This window comes from Cibotium barometz, chromosome 2 (genome assembly GCF_041138505.1).
Source record: "Cibotium barometz isolate CiBa-2024 chromosome 2, ASM4113850v1, whole genome shotgun sequence".
Taxonomy (NCBI): Eukaryota; Viridiplantae; Streptophyta; class Polypodiopsida; order Cyatheales; family Cibotiaceae; genus Cibotium; species Cibotium barometz.
Genome location: NC_141047.1, coordinates 40,654,100 through 40,675,220, shown reverse-complemented (window position 1 = coordinate 40,675,220; position 21,121 = coordinate 40,654,100). Strand labels below are relative to the sequence as shown.

The 21,121-nt window shown below is 44.1% G+C and overlaps 1 pseudogene; it reads right to left on the bottom strand.

Moving 5' to 3' along the window:
* Positions 1 to 15,018: 15,018 nt before the first annotated feature.
* Positions 15,019 to 18,094, bottom strand: LOC147641071 (uncharacterized; annotated as a pseudogene).
* Positions 18,095 to 21,121: the final 3,027 nt, after the last annotated feature.

Here is a 21,121-nt window from a genome sequence, read left to right as displayed (position 1 = left end):
GATCCGATGGTGGGGAGAATATTTCTCGAATGAGTTCAATGATTATCTAAGAGAGTATGAGATAAAGAGGTAGTTCACATATAGGTACACCCACAACAAAATAAGGTTGCCAAAAGGAAGAACATGCACATTGCGGCATGTTCTAATTTATAAGATTTGCTAGTGATTTTCACCTTTTGTTGCAATTAGAACTAGCTATATCATGGAGATTTGCACACCTAGGTTGATTCTCACTTCATGTTGCAATTTGCAAGATTTGCTAGTGATTTCTATTTTGCAATTAGAACTAGCTATATTATGGAGATTTACACACCTGGGCTGATTCTCACTTCTCTTTACAATGTGTAATGTGTCACTTCTTAATGACATTTACACCACCTATTGTGATTTCCACTCATCAATGTCATCTACACTACTACGGTTATATAACAATCTAAACAAAAAATGGTGAAAGAAATGTTTTTGAAGACATGTTGAAAATGGTGAGAGAAATGGAAAGTAGAGTTGCCATGCATCTTGCACCTATACCTAGAGTCCCCCAAAGCTCCCAAATCGGTCCACATTTCTAAGCTTATCATTGCCTCATATGTCTACCCTATGCACCAAACATTTGAAGACATGGTGGACACAAGTTTTTAGATGCCTTATCCTTTATTTATATGAACACTAAAGAGGCTTCAGTCAAGTTAAAACCATTACAAATACAACCATGCTTTTAGGCTATAACTATATTTCGAGGATGAAATGTACATCAAGTACAGGGGGATGTTAATCCCATTTTGGGCTAACTAGATGCTCTCCACCATATATGAGAGTGAAGAATAAGTGTCATGAAAAGGTACTATAAAAGAACAATTATGAGAAATCTGGCCACACCCAAACTTTTTTAGTTAGGTTAAGAGTTTCAGGAATAAGAGCCACTTGTAGTGAGAATGGACACAATCTCCCTTTGTCCTAAACGTATTCTCTAGTTATCTACTTGCACTTTACGTCTTGTTATATGTGGAGAGAGAAAGAGAGAGGGACTGAGAGTTGAGACGAGAGATTAGATTGTTTCTTAGCACATGTTCCTATCCACTCTTTGCCTCTTGTTGTATGTGAAGAGAGAATTGAGAGTAGAGATTAGATTGTTTCTTAGCACATGTTCCTATCCACTCTTTGTGTGAGAGAGAGGAAGTAGATAGTGAGATGTGAGTGAGTCTTTGTGGCAAGGTGAAGTAGCTTCCTTTGGAAGAGAGAGGAAGAGAAAGCAAGCAAGAGAGGAAGCCATCACCCACCACCGGTTAGGCTTGGATAGCTCCAAGAGACCCAAACTTGGAACCACCATAAGTACACTACGGTTGTTGCTTGTTTGTGCAAATCTCTTGTGAACGTTGAGTTCTTAAAGGGCAAAAACAAGGGAGAGAGCTATGGAGAGCTCTATCTCTATTGCAATGCTAATGTGAGTGTAAGGAAAGGGGGAGAGATGGAGATGGAGGAGAGGATGAAGAGGAGAGCAAGCAATCTCATTACACACACACAATCCACAAGCAAGCAAGTTATCACCATGAACACATGACTAGACTCAATTGTGATAATAGGATTATGTGCATTCTCATTAGTCCAAAATGACTCATATACAAGCCTCTTAGGTACAGTGCCCGACTGCCCAAGGAATGTCTAGGGACCCAAAAGCTAAAATAAGATAATTTCCTAAGCTATGTAAAAGAAAACCATGTTGTGTCATGTAAAATGGACAATTTCCCGAAATTGTCCATTTCCATACCTTTGCTCACATAATCGAAGTTGAATTTGTCATATTCTACTCTCCAATGCCCAATTTGCTGTCTTGGCGGTACAAGCTTCAGAGACCAAAGACACTTAAAACACAACATAGATGATAGAACATTCAAACTTGGATCAGAATATGTGATTGATGAATTCCAAAGCATGTGCTACCAATACCCCTTAAACTACCTACATACATGACTCCAATGACTTGAAGCTTGAAATTTGCAGTCTAACCAAGAGGAAAATGCCTCAAGGGCAACTATTGTCACTTGGGGTTCCCCTATAAGAAAAGGATTGATGCACAAAAGAACTCGTGATCACTCGTAGCTGAAAGTTCACTGTTTGAGAGCTTGGTCTGGCATAAAAAATGGCTGCCTACCTGCTCTCTTATCGGCCCCTCTACCCTGCTCCACTTCCACTTCACATTTCCAGAAAAATGAGCCAAAGTCGTTACTTTTTGACTGGGTTCAAAAACTTTGCAAAAGTTCTGTTGTTCTGTTTTGCCATGCCTCATTACTTATCCTTTCACTAAGGAGCCGTAGGAAACACCTGTAGCACAAGCCTTCCTTTGATTTGTTGACATGGAACAAACAGCATTTTATACAACACAATTGAGTGGAGCCATTCTCATTCCTTGTTGAAGCATAATCATGAACCATATGAGAGTAAGAATCAAACAGGTAAACTCTATTGAAAAAAATCTAGAGCCATTTAAAAGGCAAATCCACTGCAACAATAAGCCGTCTACAGGCAAGGTGCTCAGGTTCATCCACCTTGCCACTTACAATACATCACTGAGGGTTGTTTGGAGGCTCGTGAAGGCCAATAATTTGACATGAAAAAACAAAAGTGCACTTCAGTTATGTAAATGCAGCATTAAGTTATGCACCAGAGTTTGGACACAACTACAAAGGTCCATTCAAAAAATCCATTGGGGGGGCAAAACTTCATTCCGTGCTTCTGTACATCCTGGAGCTTGCTTACCATCCATATCAGCATCACATCTTTGTTCTTAGAACCCTGTTTTCAGAAAGCAGAATTGGGCCCTCATCCAAAAGGATAATTACAACAGTGATTGCCTTGCCATTGTGGAATTTCTTAGAACCTTGGAAATGATGATAATTATGGCAGCACAGGCCATGCGGTAGGCAGAAAATGCCGTATGGACTCAGAACCCGTTTTGCCAGTGGTTGAGGCATTTTAGCTAGAGGACAAGATGTACAAAGGCAGCTTCGTACCACTGAGGCATCACATCATATAATGCTTTGCTACCCATCCAGGTTAGGCTTCGCATCAAGATGCCTTGCTGGTGGTGGTGGTGGTGACTGCAGCACTTGCAGCTACCACTGCAAGGGAGGACGCTGTAGTGATGGACGCTTCCTCCAAAGTCCTTTTCTTGGCAACCAAGTTGAACGCTTCAATAACATCACCTTCTTGCCACTCATCAAAATTCTCCACCCCCACACCACATTCCAGCCCTGCAACAACCTGATAAAAGCCAAACCACCACAATCAACTCTAAAGCATAAAACCTCAAGGCCATCTCATGATATGAAGATGGACATGCGGACAGGAAGGCGGGAACGGAAGAGGGGGGAGGGGGGGGGGGTAGTAGTTGTGGCACATGGTTTTATACCTCCTTTGCAAGTTCTTTTACTCTCCTTAAAGACACCAAATTGCCAGTATGGACAACCGAACTCCCTCGAACAACTTTGCAACCACATCCTTTAACAAGTTTACCATCTGTCACCATACAACCAGCAACTTTGCCACTGCCACTGCTGAATATAGCTCTCACTTCAGCCGTCCCAATTGGCACTTGCTCCTATTATCAATAACAAGAATGCAAACAAGTTCATTTCCCTTTTGGCCACTTTCAGCTACAATCTTGCCCGCTGTGTATCCAATCTTAGTTACCATGAAGAGAACATAAGATGAAGTGCCTAAAAAGATGTTGCCACTCACCTGGACAATGTCAAGCAAACCCTCCATGGCATTCCTAATGTCGTCGATAAGCTCATAGATTACTTTATACAAGCGAACCTCAACACCTTTTCTGTCAGCATATGTCTGAACTGCAGACGGTGCCCTAACATTGAAGCCAATAATAATAGCTTCACTTGCAATGGCTAGATCAACATCACTGACAGTGATGTCTCCTGCAGCTTGCATGAGCATCCGTAAGTTCACCGTGTCTTGTGGCAAAGCTTTTAATGCTTCTCGAATAGCCTCAAGTGTACCCTGTGATATCAGATCCATGTCAGAACATACCCTTACTAGCAGGACCAAATAGCATGTGCATTTCTAGTGCTGTTATGCAATAGTGCAGATGCTTGTATTGTTGAATGTACAGCTACTTCAACATAAGAGTAAAATGTTCCTTCCCAAGTCTTCAAAATGGATTGAAGCCCAATACCTGCACATCCACCTTGAGGATGACATTAAGTTGATGCCTTTCCACACCTCCCTCTTGATTTTTGGCAACCGCTGTAGCAAGAGATGCAAGTGTCACTTTCCCTTCAGCTGCTTGAGCAGCAAGGCGAGCCAATCGTGTGGCTTCCGCACACTGCTCGGCTCTCTCACGGGCAACCTCAAGGGAATCAAGAACCTCAAATTCCTCCCCAGCAATAGGGATACTGTTTAAACCAAATACCTGCAAGACCAAGTCACGAGTGAACAAAAGCTACATTTTCAGGGTACATATAAAAGCTTGTCTACTACACAACAATGTAAAAGTTTCTAATAAATCGGTGTAAATGTACACAAAGCAAAATTCACAAACCTGCACAGCTGTGGAAGGCCCGGCCTTCTCCACACGAACTCCAGTATCATCAAGTAAAGCACGAACCTAAACACGTCAAAGACATAATCACAACACAACAAAGAGAGGTCGCCCACTGTTTTATTAAACAAGACCACAAGCAATAAAAACACTGCGATGAGAAAAGCTTCTATCCATGGAGGTTGGAAATAGACACTCACCTTTCCATACGCATCACCACAAAGCACCACATCACCCTTATTCAATGTGCCATTCTGAACAAGAAAGGTTGCCAGAACTCCTTTTGTTTTGTCAAGGCACGACTCTATAACCGTTCCTTTGGCACTTCTATTTGGATTAGCCTTCAACTCTTGCAACTGCCAGAAATGTAGCCATTGTTTGAATCTCAAAGTTTTCATATATATCCTAGCACAGCTACCTAAGAAGGAATTAACCACTGCAATTAGAAACACAACCATACCTCCGACACTAACATTACAGTCTCCAATAAAGAGTCTACGTTCTGTCCCTTGAGAGCACTGACCTGGATTTACATCATCAACGCTTTAAGTACTAACCAAGCATGTAAAAGAAGATTCTGTGTTATTCTTAAACTCAGAAGCTATGATGATGAAGAGCCCACCTGAACCATAGGAACATCACCACCCCAATCTTCTGGCAAAAGGCCTACGCCAGAAAGCTCCTGCATTACCCTCTCTGGCTCTGCACCTTCCTTGTCAATCTGTATGCACACGCTAAGATAGTTTACATGGTGTATACAGGTTCGCACATTAGATCTCGAACATTTTGAAGGACAAAAGGCACTACAACCCACAAGCTCTCAACCTCATCAAGGCTCCCTTGCAGCTCATAGTCCAAGCAAACAATAAAAAAGTGAGAGTTTGAAGTATAAAAAATGCAGTAAGAGCCGTACCATATCCAAAGAGTGGCTTTTCAAGTACATAAAAAATGCAGTAAGAGCCGTACCATATCCAAAGAGTGTACACGGTGTTTAAAACTAAAATTGACATGTTTTTAATGCTTTTCACCTTATGCAAACTTGCCTTTGTTCATTGCTATCTTAGCAGCATAGCTATGCCCACATCACAGTTTCGTTGCATATTCTACCCTCACTATGCATTCATCTCAGATCACATGCCAGCGCCACTTGAGCACAACGTATTTTCACTCTCCCAAATTGCTGCTATTACTGGCAAGCTCAACTCAAGGAGACCTTCAACAGCATTCACTCAAATCATAGTTGTTTCTCATACCAGTACGAACAGGTTCGTACGGTACGAGTCGTACGGTTCGATGTCGTACGGTTCGATATCGTATGGTACGAGTAGCCGTTTCCTGCGCTGTTTTCTGGCCGTTTTTGGCTTGCCTTGTGGCCCTTGTGACATGTCACGTGTCACATGTGTTTAGGCATTTGCATGGCCCATTGCCATGGGCCATGGGCCATGGCCCATTCCTATAAAATGCCCATCCCTTAAGCTTCCCTCAAGGCTCTCATTGCTCAAGACTCAAGTGACCATCAAGCCCCCCCATACAGGTACTCCGATTTGTCTCATAGGCCAAGTTCGGTCTTTTGGAAGACGTTAATAAAATCTTTCTTTCTTTTCTTTCTCTCTCTCTCTCTCTCTCTCTCTCTCTCTCTCTCTCAACTCTCAACTTTCAAGCCACTCTCTCCCCCGTAGGCCATCTCTCAAGCCTCTCTCTCTCTCAAGCCTTTAGGCTCTCTCAAGCCTTTAGGCTCTCTCTCTCTCAAGAGTCAAGACTCAAGCCTCACTCTCTCATTTTCTCAAGCCTCTCTCTCTCTCTCTCTCTCTCTCTCTCTCTCTCTCTCTCAAGCCTATCCATCTCTTGAATCTTCCAACTTCTCTCTCTCTATTACAATGACGAGGGAGAAGAATGAAGCCTTCAATGTGCATGCTATCCATGTAGAGAAAGCCGATGGAAAGTCGAAGTCATATAGGTGGACTTGTAAGTATTGTGGCAAACAATACACAAGTGGAGTTACTAGGCTTCTCCAACATCTCGGAAAGGTGGGGGGGCAAGTTGCGCCATGCAAGTCCCCCTTACTATACCGTGCATTGGCGTGCGTGGACTGGCACCTAGAGGCAAGGGACTTGTGTGTACACCAAGGGCTAGTAGGCTTGAAGTCGTAGGCTTGGGGATGTTGGTCCTCACCGAAATCCAAAGTACAATATTCCGAATAGCCTAGGGACATCTTAATTATGCCCAGAATGACCGCCGGTTTTACGAGCTCGGAGGCTGTCCAATACATTTTGAGCGTTGCATCACATATTTGCATGCCTGGCAACTGTTTTTGCGTGAAATGTTTTATTGTCTACAAGATCTCTATGTCCAATTTACCGATTGGGGATGCCCTCATAAACCGTGCGCACAAACTTGTCTTCAGACCAAGCTTGTGGGTTGTAAACAAGGTCTCCAGACATGTCACATGCACTCTGCACTGTAGTGCATGGTGACAAGATGGCTCATCATCATCAGTGCAACATTGTACATTATTAGTACCTTTTAGGATGATAATTGTTGTACTATGTGACCCCATTGTAATCCTCAGTCCAGGATGAGTCAGGCACAAGCTACGTAGGTCTTTCTCAACCTTAGACAGTCAGTTAGTCAATCCAAGTCCCTTAACCCACTTGAAGAGATGCATTCATACATGTAGAGTCAGTAAAGGCCTTAGAGTTTGCATCAGGACGTGTGCATTTATGCATAGCATTCATCCCATATGCATGTAGGCCATCTAGACCATTGCAGAAGCCTTCACATATCATCTGGCATTCATCAAATTTATCCAATATTATTCCCATAATTTATAGCATTTTTTGGGCATTTTTACATCATTTATATATATTTTAGCCAGGACAAATGCAATCGGCCAGCTTTGTAGCCAGCCGACCTGCATCCCTTGTCCATATAAATAGCTGAGCATGTAGTCCTTTCATTGATTCATATCATAATCAGCATAGAAGAACTCATCGCTTTTGGAGCCTTTAGCACAAGGAGCATAAGCAATTGCAGAATTCAGCACATCAGCCTTCAGCGTTTTCCTCATCAGCATCTAGGAGCATCAACGCTTGAGCAATTCCGCCTCCATACAGTAAAACGCAGCATCTACAGCATTCAGCCTTCAGTGTTGGGGTAAAGGCGTTATGCCCACCCTTATAGTGTGTACAAGCCCATAAGTTATAGTACATAGTACACTTAGTACTTTTAATGTACTAAGTGCACTATGTGTACTAGTGCAATATACATGTGTGATAGGGAAGTCACACACTCATGCTTTTTCATGAGTTGACTTATCCCCACAACTCTCTCTCTCTCTCTCCCTTGCTTCTCTGTGTATGTCTCCCATGAATGAACTCTAACCCGCCTGTTTGAGCCCATAAAGACTCTTTTTCAGCTTGCATACAAGCTTCTCCTTTCCACTTACTGCATAACCCTCTGGCTGCTGCATATATATCTCCTCATGGAGATCACCGTGAAGAAAAGCAGTCTTCACATCCATCTGAATCAAGTCCAGATCATCATGCGCAACCAAAGCCAACACAGCTCTAAGTGTGGTCATTTTGACCACTGGAGAGAAGATCTCATCAAAGTCCACACCATATTCCTGCTTAAAGCCCTTAGCCACTAACCTGGCTTTGTATCTTGGCTTTGCATCTGATGCAACTTTGAGCCTGTATACCCACTTGCATGGCAAAACCTTTTTGCCTGCAGGCAAAGGCACCAAGAGAATGGTATCATAAATTTGATACATTCATGAAATCTCAGAAATTCAGGAGAAGTGACATAGATCACTGCTTGTACACCAAGAAAGCTTTGGATGGCACTCTCTTGATTCTCATTTTGTATGTTGATGATATGTTGATTGCCGGGAAATCTCGTAAAGAGATGGATGCCTTGAAGCAGAGGCTGCATGAGACCTTTGATATGAAGGATCTGGGTGATGCAAATCACATCTTGGGTATGCGGATACTTCGGGACAGAAATCAGCATGTGTTGTATTTGTCTCAGAAGGAATACATTGGCAAGGTCTTGCAGAGGTTCAATATGGACGGGGGGAAGAAAGCTAGTACTCCTTTGCCTCCATATGTGAAACTCAGTGCTATGGACAGCCCACAGTCGGATAGTGACAGGGCTGATATGGCCAAAATTCCGTATGCTTCAGCTTGTGGCAGTCTCATGTATGCCATGGTTGCTACTAGGCCGGACATTGCATTTGCAGTGGGAGTGGTTTCTAGATACATGGCCAACCCTGGCAAGAAGCATTGGGAAGCAGTGAAAGGTGTCATGAGATACCTGAAGGGCACACAGGATTTGTGCATTTGCTTTGGCAAACAGGATGCATTAGTGCATGGTTACACGGATTCGGATTATGCCGGTCATCCAGATAACCGGAAGTCTACTACCGGTTATGTATTTACATTCACAGGAGGTGCTGTGTCATGGATATCCAGGATGCAGAAGTGCACTGCCTTATCTACTACAGAGGCCGAGTATATTGCAGCCACAGAGGCTTGCAAGGAGGCATTATGGCTATCTCGGTTAGCGGTTGATTTGGGCTATACAGGGGATATTCCATTGTTGCATTGCGACAGTCAGAGTGCCATTCAGTTGGCAAAGAACCTGTTTTTCATGCAAAGACGAAGCATGTGGATGTGAAGTATCACTTCATCAGAGAGGTGATAGAGAACAAGCAAATTCAGCTTGTTAAGATTCATACGGATGACAACCCGGCTGATCTGTTGACGAAGAGTTTGCCTCCGGAGCGGTTTGCTCATTGCAGACACTTGATGGGCATTGGATGAGGCCATTTTCAGCCTTGATATGGCCTTGTATATTATCATGTACATGCTGATTTTTTTTTCTTTTCCTTTACTTAAGGGCACTTTGCCTTTAAGTGGGAGGTTGTTGGGGTAAAGGCGTTATGCCCACCCTTATAGTGTGTACAAGCCCATAAGTTATAGTACATAGTACACTTAGTACTTTTAATGTACTAAGTGCACTATGTGTACTAGTGCAATATACATGTGTGATAGGGGAGTCACACACTCATGCTTTTTCATGAGTTGACTTATCCCCACAACTCTCTCTCTCTCTCTCCCTTGCTTCTCTGTGTATGTCTCCCATGAATGAACTCTAACCCTAATTCAGGCTTCTCCCATCATTCAGTACCCCTTGCGTTTTCAGCATTCATACAGTTTTCAGCATCCTCATATGCATCGTTTGCTACAGCCACTTGGTGAAGGTAAAACTCAGCATTCATACTCATTTTCAGCATTCATACATAGTCCAGAACAGTCCCAATCGCCCCTTCTCTCAGCCTCAGATTTGCAGCCTTCATACCTCCATTGGGAAGAGTGCATAGGCTCGAGATTGGTCATCATTGGTGCTTCTACAGCCGTGTACAGTTCAGCCTGACTCTTGGTCTTCCGAGATCTTGCATTTGGCTTATCATCAGTCCACCATCAGTCTCTTCAAAGAAATATACCAAATACTATTCCGGTAACAGATAGGGGGGCCTTTAGTGGGTAATTCGGGACCCCATACGGTGTACAGTTTCTATCTCTCTCTCTCTCAAATCTCTTAAATATAGATGAATCCAGGAACATGCCCAAATTCACCTTTTAGGAATGTGCATGTTATATACTCATGGTGGTCAACCCACAAGACTATATAACTATCAACTCCATTATGCATAGTATGGACTAGATGTAGTACTACGACATCCCCACTAACATCATGAGTGCCCAATAGTAGGTGTAGAACTCTATATCAAGATATGCTCTCACACACGCACTCCACACACACACACACACACACATAAGAGCATATATTCACACAAAGCCCTTCGTACTGAGTTTCTGTCAAACCTTCGGAGACGCAGGGCAGACTCAGCCATAATGAAGCCTAGCACTAAGGGAAGTAGCAAATAGAAAGAATTACTACAGCAAATAAGTAGTTGATAGGGCAAATGCGCCGCTAAAGATAGAAAGAATAAGCACAATATCAACTGGCCGCAACTCGGACGAAAACTTCACAATGTGAAATTTGCATGTCCGCTAATACGGCTGAATTATATACCTAGACGAATCGAGGAACATGCCCAAATTCACCTTTTAGGAACATGCATGTTATATACTCATGGTAGTCAACCCACAAGATTATATACTCTTAAAGTTTGAAGTCTTAAAGTGGATTGCTAAACTCGCGAAACTCAGGATACAGAAGACAGTGTGAGCATTTGTGTGACAGGATCCTCAAATTACGAAATACTTCCGCTGCATGTTACATTGGTATCAGATTCAGCTTGTCCACACACACCGTATCCTAGCGTGAGGGCATCCTTGGATGGTCAGATTGCGTTCCAGCATGACCACCGACTTCAGCATCATGTCTGCAGAGGAGAGTACCCATCAGCCGGAAGACATCTCCCCCAAAGGAGACCTGGCTGCAAACACCATAGCTCTACTCAGAGCTCAGAACCAACTTCTCATGGAGCGTCTCCAACTCTTGGAGGCAATAGCAGCACGTCCTCCTCCGCCTCCAGCAACCCCCGACTACATCTCCCTCTTCTTTCAGATGGAACAACAAAGAAGAGAAGATAAGGCTAGACGGAGAGAAGAAAAAGCTGAAGCTGAAGCAAGAAAGCAGCAAGAAAAAGCAGAAGCTGAAGCAAGAAAGCAACAAGAAAAAGCAGATAGACGGGACTATGAGGAAGCCCAACGCAGGATCGCAAAAGACCGACGTCAGGCTGAACTCACCGCTTGGGAGCACCAACGAGAGCTCGATCGAGAACGTATGTTACTCGAGCACCAAAGGGAAAAGGAGGCCATGCATCTTAGATACTAGCACCTCTCTTCAGTTTCCCTAGCCTCAGGTGCCACCAACCACCAACCTGCGACATCGACTACCGTCATTCGAAGTCAACCGAATTTTAGTAAGTATGATGGTAAGTGTGATCATTTAGCAGTTAATCAGTTTATTCATCAATTTACTGCTCATTTTCCATTAGCTAGGATCACAGATCCTCAGGATAGAGTCCATGTAGCGGCTCCCCACCTTACGGATAAGACAGTCACTTGGTGGCAGCATTGGTCTAGTCTTCATACATACCAAACTACAAGTGTCACAGCTTTTAGCTGGGATACATTTGTTCATGACCGTAAGACCAGATTCCTCCCGCCCCAGAATATGACCGGCCTGGCATATGAGTTTTATGGACTCAAACAGAACGGGTCAACAGTGCTTTAGTTTTCCGGAAAGGTTATCACTTTAGCACAACAGTTAGGGCTATCTGAGCAGGCCAAGATGGATCAATTCATTCATGGATTAGATCCCAACATCCGGTTCACAGTTCGCAACTTTGAACCCAGTACATATGACCGGGCTTTGACTCTTGCTCAAAATGAAGAAATGAAGATGAATGGAGGCAAGTCCAAACAATCATCACAGTCCAGTACCAAACCCCAGCAACAGCAATCTACTGCGCAACCAGGGAAAGGTAATGCATCTTCTAAAGATGCTAAGAAGGACGACAGTAATGCATCTTGCATCTTCTAAAGATGCTTAGAAGGACGACAGTAATAGCTCTAGTTCAGGGGGTAAGAAGGATAAAGAATCTACGCCTAAGAAAACCCCTAAGGAAAAGGCTAAAGCAAACATCACTGGAGGTTATCTTCCTCCGGAGGAGCAAAGGAAATACCAGTCAAAAAATAGATGCTTTTTCTGTCATATCATAGGGCATGGTAAGAAGGATTGCCACAAATGGCAAGCGGAGCAAGCCTCCAAAGCACCTCTACCACAGTTGCCACCGCATCTCCAGCTCCTCCAACCCCACCTACTACCACAAATGCAGTTCATTTTTTACCTTCTATGCATCCTATGCCATCCGTGGTATTTGATGCTAAGCAAAAGGGTGAGAGATGCTCCACAGAAAAGCCTCATCCGAGCTTATGGCTCTGCCAAGGGCCGGCAGTTTGTAGTCCTGTTTGACATGGGCAGTTCTAAGGACGCCATCTCTCCCCAGTTGGCTAACAAGATGAGATGCACATTAGTGTCATATCATTTGGATGTGGACGGGTTTACACCTGGTCTCCGCACCCACATATCTCAGAAGGCACAGCAGTTTGCCTTTGAAGTTCAAAAGGCCTCATTCCAACGAGATTTCATTGTCTCGCCTCTTTTGGGGTGTGACATGATCTTAGGAATCTAGTGGTTTCATCAATATGAGCCTATTCCCGATCGGGGACAGGACACTTTTACTATCTGTAAAGGTTTTCCTAAGCCCGTCATGATTCGTGGGGATAGAAGCATTCTTGGCATCCCATTGATTTGGCATCTCCAGGCCCGACGAGCTATCCGCAAGGGAGCGGAAGGAGCACTACTTTATGTTCGTGCTCAGACAGCCTCCGCCTCATCGGTAGCCCCTATCTCATCTTCAGCCCCATAGTTAGCAGACCTCCTGGCCACACATCAGGACATTATGCTTAGGGACGATCTTCCGCCCAATCTCCCTCCATCACGTTCTAAGGACCATCATATCGATTTGGTCCCTGGATCAGAACCTCCTAGCAGGTTCCCCTATCGTCTTTCCAAGACATTAGAGGGTGAGCTAGAAAGACAGTTATCTGAGCTCCTCCGAGCCAGATTCATTCGGCCTTCTTCCTCACCATTTGCTACACCCGTCCAAAAGACAAGTTTGAGGCCTTTGTGTAGACTACAGGGCATTGAATAAACTCACCATTAAGAATAAGTTTCCTATGCCAAGGATTGAGTACATTTTGGAGCGTTTAGACGGTGCAAAATTTTTCACTAAGATTGATCTCAGGAGAGGTTACCATCAAGTCTACATTTTCGAAGCTGACATTCCAAAAACACCTTTCCGGACACAGCGTGGTCACTACGAGTTCGTAGTCATGCCTTTTGGGCTTACAAATGCACTAGTAACCTTGAATAAAATGATGTTCAAGATTTTCGCACTCCTTACTCGTAAGTGTATCTTCATCTTTCTCAACCACTGCAGAGCAGCATGAGATAGATGTGGAGAACGTCTTGCAGCTTTTGCGAGATAATGGGCTCTGCATAAACGCCAAAAAGTCTATCTTCGGCATTAAAGAGGTTCAATACTTGGGCTATATTATCGATTCCGATGGGATTCGATTGGACCCCTCAAAGGTTCAAGAGATCTTGGATTGGGACATCCCTCAGACCGCCCAAGATATCCCTTCTTTCGTAGGTCTTTGTCAAGCCTACAGCACCCATGTTCACCAGTTTTCCAACCTGGCAACACCTCTCACCGACTTGCTCAAGGGGGTGAAGACTCGAAAACAAAAAGTCTCAGTCACAGGCAAGGCGCTGGATGCATCCCGTGCACTCTAGAAAGCTATCTCAAAAGCGCCCGTTTTGAAGTTAGCATATTGGGATGAACCTTTCGAAATCATTACCGATGCAACCAATGTAGCCATAGGTGCAGTTCTCCAGCAGAACAATAGACCCGTGGCCTACTACAATCGAAAGTTGGATGTCGTCAAAAAGAATTATTCGGTTTATGACGAAGCTTTTGGGTGTGATCACAGCGCTCAAACATTGGAAGCCTTTCCTTTATGGACAAGTCTTCACAGTCAAAACAGACCACCAAGCACTTAAGTGACTTCAAACCATGCCAAGTGCCCAGTGGAGTGATCGACAATCTAGGTGGAGTCAACTCTTCCAACAATTTGGAGAAATGATCGAGTACATCCCAGGTAAGCATAACCCAGTCATAGATGCTCTTAGTCGAAAGGCCAGCATCCAGGCAGTTCAGGAGTCTACCATTCTCAAAATCACGGGGAAGGACTTAGATAGCATGAAAGACCAGTATGTCGACTCCCCTGAGTTTGGTACTCGGTATAATTTGACCCTCACTTCTAAGCCTGGCCATTATTCAATGCAAAACGGTTGGTTGTTCTTCAAGAACCGTCTCTGTGTCATTCGGGAAAAGCGATCAGCTCTTCTCCATGATGCCCATGACTCCTTAGTTGGAGAACATAGAGGTATCAACAGTACCCTTGAGAAATTAGAACGGTCCTTTTTTTGGCCAAAAATGAGGCGTGATGTATATTCACATGTTCAAGTCTGTAAGATTTGTCAAAAAAAGTTAAGGTTCCACATACAAAGAAGGTTGGGTTACTGCAACCTTTGCCTATCCCCGACGGACCTTTCATCGACATCTCTATGGACTTTGTAGGGCCTCTACCAACATCCACCGAATCCCGTAACACTCAATGTTTTACCATTGTGGATCGCTTCAGTAAGTTTTGTATACTCATCCCACGCAAGCATACGGCCACAACTGAGGACGTAGCCCGTCTTTTTCTCAAACATTGGTATCCAATTTGTGGTTTGCCAAGCACCATTATATCAGACAAGGATTCCAAGTTCACCTCACATTTTTGGAGGGCATTATCATAGTTTTTTCAAACGTCAATCAAACGTCAAACGCGAACGAGTATGAAAGTATGATACGAGTTTGATTCAAACCCTTGACCTGAATCAAACGCAACCCTAATTTTTTAGCATTTTTTAAACAAATCCATATTTACTTGAACATTAAAACATCATAACATGAAGCACCTCAAAACTAGCAATTGAATTGAAGCAAATGAAAATTGAAAATTGAAATGCGCATTGTGCACTGCGCAAAGTTCAAACTGCAGTGTAGACTCTAGAGTGACTAGTGTAGAGTCTAGACTCTAGAGAACAAAAGCCAGCTGATACAAAATGATAAAGCCATGGGAAAAAACCCCTCCTAAAGAAGGTAAAAAGTGCCCTGGCAACTACAGAACTAAACAACAAGGAAGGAAGGGGAGATGGTCATGACTCATACAAACTAGACTCTACGCGAGTCTTCACCTAAATGAATCATGATAGATCATTCTCTGAAATAGAGTCATCCTCCCCTTCTTCCTCCTCCTCCTCATCATCATCATCATCATCGTCATCATCATCATCATCATCATCATCATGCTCACCAAGGGAACTGGTGCCAACGATATCACTTCTGCTTGCCCCCGTATGCGATAATGAGGCTACAACATCCTCTTGCTCCTCTTCTTGTGTCTCTTGCAATGCAAGAAATCTATCATCATCATTCTCCTTGTTAATCATTTCCAATGTGACCTCCATCTTTTCGTAGCCTCCTTGCTTGATCTTGTTGATAAGGCGAAGGTTGGTGTGAATGTATACAAGATGCTCTGTTCTTTTTGGAAGCAACTTGTTCCTTCTCTTTGTTTGGATAAGAGAGAATGTGCTCCAATTTCTCTCACATGGGGAGGCACAAGTCCCTTGTGAGAGCACCCTTATAGCCAGCTGTTGCAATTTGGGTGTCTGGGCCCCAAATGTTTCCCACCATTTGACAGCTTGATGCATTCTTTTCTCATCTCTAGCCACAGCACGAGCAAATGCACCTGCTTCGGACTTATAAGTGTCAAGTTCATCACATAGAACACCTTGCATATCCACATCATATTTTGTATATCTCTCCATGACAGTCATCCAACCTTCATGCACCTCTCTGTCACCACCAGGATTCTTAGCTCTCCAAATAGGATGCAAAACATAGGCTGCAGCATGTTAAGGTGAATGCATCATATCCCACCTATCCACACTAAGATTCTTAATGTCTTGCAGTTTATTTGCATCCACTCCTCCTACAACCTGTAGCTTCTCAACCATGCGATCTGTCATCTCATACATGAGACCCATGGTGGCGCCTTCTCTATCTGCAAGACGAAGGATCTTTAAAATAGGTGCACAAATTTTCACAATCACTTTAGCCTCTTGCCAAAAGCTTGCACCCAATATAATGTTAGCCACATCCAAGCCTTTCACGGTACGTGAGACCTTTTTCCTTGTCCAAGCCTCACTAACAACCATACGACGCAACCCATTGTAGCATCTGTCATCCAATAAATTCACCAGCATTATAAAAGAGTAAGCAAAGCGCGTCATCGATGGCTTCAATAATTCCTTTTTACTAAATTGACGATACAAAGCCAAGATTGTGTGCTTCCGTGTAACAAATGTCACAATTAGATTTGCTTGAGCCAAAATAGGAGCAATCCATTGAAGCTTGCCAATATCTTCCAACAATAGATCCAAACAATGACAAGTGCATCTAGTGAAGAAGATGTTAGGCCACTCTTGCTCGATCAAATCACCAGCCCGCAAACAATTTGAGGCATTATCCATACACACCTGCACTACATAATCGGGGCCAATATCAAGGATTACATCTTTCAAGATGCCAAAAATATACTCGCCAGATTTGAACTCCCACTTGTATCAACTGCTTTTATGAAAACAGACCCATATATGGATGTAGCCATTACATTGATAATTGGCCTGCGCCTTGCATCTAACCATCCATCACAAACAATGCTGCATCCATATCTCTTCCACTTTTCTCTAATGTCTAGCAAGTCACGATCAACGCATTTGACTTCATCCACAAGCTCTTTTGTACGCAAGCTGTTATATGAGGGAGGCTTATAGCTTGGCCCAACTTGCCCAATTGCCTTCACCATGTCAAGAAAATATGGGCTTCTAACTTTCCAAAAAGGAACATCTTCCGCATAGAAGAAGCGACGAAGAGCAATGTTTGCCTCTTTTCGTGCTTGTACATCCCAAGCTTTAGCTAGAGCACCCTGTGTCTTTGACACCTTCTTTCTGCTCACGTGCTGTTGAGAGCTAGAAGGCCCAATACCACTTGCAACATTTGATGCATGTACATCGACACTACCATGAGAAGCCTCTCCCAAATCAGATACGCATGCATCAATGTTTGCCATGGAGTCTTGCACTCCACCCACATGCAATCTGCGACATACATCTTTTACATTTTGGGGTGCAGCATTACATTTTCCCACACCATGACCTGATAAACCAAGAATATGTGCCCTTATTCGCGATGGACCACCATCCCAAGTGTGCCCACAATATTTGCATCTACATGTAGTCTGGCCTTTTTCAGTTGTTTTCAAAATGGACACATGCTCCCATTCAGCTTTGCGCTTTCGTCCCATTTGCACAAGTTAAAACCCTGTTACCAACTTACCTGTATATTCGTCCCGAGTCCCGACTCCCACCTGCTGAGTCCCACCAGTGGAAGGTGCTTGCTGCTGCTTGCTGGCGAGTGGCAGTGCTGGGCCTTCAAATTTCAGTAGAGAAAGACTGCTGCTCGAGAATCGATGGGCTGTGTGCATTGTGTGCAGGGCTGACTCAGCCTGCTGTGCCTGCACAGTCACGCAAGAGAGAGAGATGGGCTGTGTGCACTGTGCAGGGCTGCCTCAGCCTGCTGTGCCTGCACAATCACGCAAGAGAGAGAGATGGGCTGCCCGGCTGTGTGCACTGTGCAGGGCTGCCTCAACCTGCTGTGCCTGCACAGTCGAGCAAGAGAGAGACTCGAGAGAGTCTAGACTCAAGACACGATGGGCGGGCAGATTCGTCACTCGAGAGAGAGTGGGCGCAACTTGCAAGAGAGATACGCTCGACTACCTTGACACGATGGGCGGGGCGAAATAGAGAGAGACGGTGGGGGCGCAAGAGATGCGATGGGCGACGAAGCGTTAAAAAAACCCCCAAAAAAGTCCACGTTTGAAATTTTTTTCAAACGTTTTTTTTTTCAAACGTTTGTAAACGTTTGCTTCGCGTATCAAACGCGTTTGAATGCAACTATGGGTATTATTCGAAAACTTTGGAACCAAGCTACAGTTGTCTAGTGTATTCCATCCACAGACAGACGGCTAGACAGAAATCTACAACCAATTGGCCTTTGATATTCTCAAGTCATATTGTCATGACCAACAGTCCAAATGGGAACATTATCTTCCTTTGGTCCAAGCCATCTTGAACAATACTCATTCATCCAGTGTCCAACGGACTCCGTATGAAGCAATCTTTGGTCACCGTTTCTCCTCTTTTGACGAGATTGGTGTCTCCATCTCTTGAGGCTAATAAAACGGCAAAAGCATTTTCCAAAATCATTGAGTCAGTTAAAGACGGCTTGACCAAGGCACAAGAAGCTTATAGCAGACAGGCAAATAAGTCTAGACAAGATGTCCACTTCAAGGAAGGGGATTGGGTCTATATGCGCATCATGAAACAAAGATTGAAACAAGTGGGCAAACGTTGTCCCAAGCTTTCATTCCGTAGTTTAGGACCTTTCCCGATAGTTAAAAAGATAAATGATGTCTCTATGAAGTTAAAGTTGCCTAACAGTTGGACGATGCATGATGTTTTCCATGTTTCTTGGCTAAAACCATATGTTGGACCAGAAGTTTTTGATGTTTCAGATGAACAGCAACCATACGTGGTAGACGAAGCAGAAGTCATCGAGCCTGAGCAGACCCTTCTTCATCGTTGGAAGCATGGTTCCATTCGACGCATACGTCAGTTCTATACAAAGTTCCGAGATCTAGGTACCCACGAAGCCATTTGGCTAGACGAGGAGTTCTTTCAAGAGTACCCCTAGTTGTTGGCGGACTACTTGTGTCACGTGCATCCCGCACTTGGATGCCACGTAGACATATCTGTACAGAAGGTGCAGGACCTGGGATGGTAAACTGGTCCCATGTGAGCCCAATCTGAGACGAGACAGCCAGGGATCCATCCCAGTCGTCCAAGGTCAGGTGTGCATTGTCCTACACATGAGTCCAAGGTCAGGTGTGTACTATCCTGCACATGAAACAGTGCCAGTCCGAGCTGTGAGTCTCCCTCTGGAATGATGTCAGTGATTCTGTGTATCTGGTATGGTACTGGATGCCAGATCATTGTGTAGGTAGTTAGGGTTTGCTTTTAGGAAAAGGGGCCAGCCCATGGGGCTACCCCAAGTCCTTCTGTGGGCATGGGGATAATGTAAAACCACCCCCATGAGGGCCAGGAAGGCCCTGGTTGAACCCACCAGCCATGGAGGGGCTGTAGGACAGCCCCAGGGGCAGGCCAGGGGTAACTTACAGGATATGCAGCCTTTATATGGCTATAGAGCAAGTATAGGGCAGCCCATACAGGCTGCCCAGTCCCTAAACAGCTGGTAAACATTGCCCAGCCCTACCTTGCACATGCGCCTAGTGCCCAGCCAGCCAAGGGCAGAGATGTGCACCATTTCTATGATTTTATTCAGCATTTAATGCTGTTATTCCAGTCGTGGGGCAGAATATAAGCTGGCCGCCTGGATTAATACTAGCCGATTGCTTTTATGGAGTAGTATAAATAGTGAGCCCACAATCCCATTGTGTTATCTCATAATTCACCAAGTGCTAAGGCAATCAAGGGCCAGGACAGCCAAGGAGTGCTAACACAACGGGGTGAAGGACTGCAGGTCAAGGGCAGAGTTATCTCAGCCAAGAAAAGTCAAGTTTTCTTGTATTTTCTTTTCAAATTTACATCATTCTAATAAAGCAAATACACCATTCGTGGTGGGGGCCCTACAAAGGGTATTCGGGACCCAATACTGTGTCCTCTGCTCTCTCCCTCTCTCTCTCTATTTTCTGCACATCTTCATTCAAGTTTGTGCATTAATTCCGTCGTGAAAAGTGTGCTGATTTTCTAAGCATTGAAGTTACCGATCTTCCCCGAAGCTTCTGCATGTTACAACTTGGAAGCCATGAACCTGCCGCCAAGCTAAGCGGAAGGGAATGTCACATGCACTCTGCACTGTAGTGCATGGTGACAAGATGGCTCATCATCATCACTGCAACATTGTACATTATTAGTACCTTTTAGGATGATAATTGTCGTACGTCGTGACCCCATTGTAATCCTCAGTCCAGGATAAGTCAGGCACGAGCTACGTAGGTCATTCTCAGCCTTAGACAGTCAGTCAGCCAGTCCAAGTCCCTTAACCCACTTGAAGAGATGCATTCATGCACGTAGAGTCGGTAGAAGCCTTAGAGTTTGCATCAAGACATGTGTGCATTTATGCATAGCATTCATCCCATATGCATGTAGGCCATCTAGACCATTGCAGAAGCCTTCAAATATCATCTAGCATTCATCAGAATTTATGCAGTATTATTCCCATAATGTATAGCATTTTTTGGGCATTTTTACATCATGTATAAATTTTAGTTAGGACAAATGCAATCGGCCAGCTCTGTAGCCAGCCGACAAGCATCCCTTGTCCATATAAATAGCTGAGCATGTAGTCCTTTCATTGATTCATATCATAATCAGCATAGAAGAACTCATCGCTTGGAGCCTTCAGCACAAGGAGCATAAGCGATTGCAAAATTCAGCACATCAGCCTTCAGCGTTTTCCTCATCAGCATCTAGGAGCATCAACGCTTGAGCAATTCAGCCTCCATACAGTAAAACGCAGCATCTACAGCATTCAGTTTTCAGTAACCCTTGCCTTTTCAGCATTCATACAGTTTTCAACATCCTCATATGCATCGTTTTGCTACAGCCACTTGGTGAAGGTAAAACTCAGCATTCATACTCATTTTCAGCATTTATACATAGTCTAGAACAGTCCCAATCAGCCCCTTCTCTCAACCTCAGATTTACAGCCTTCCT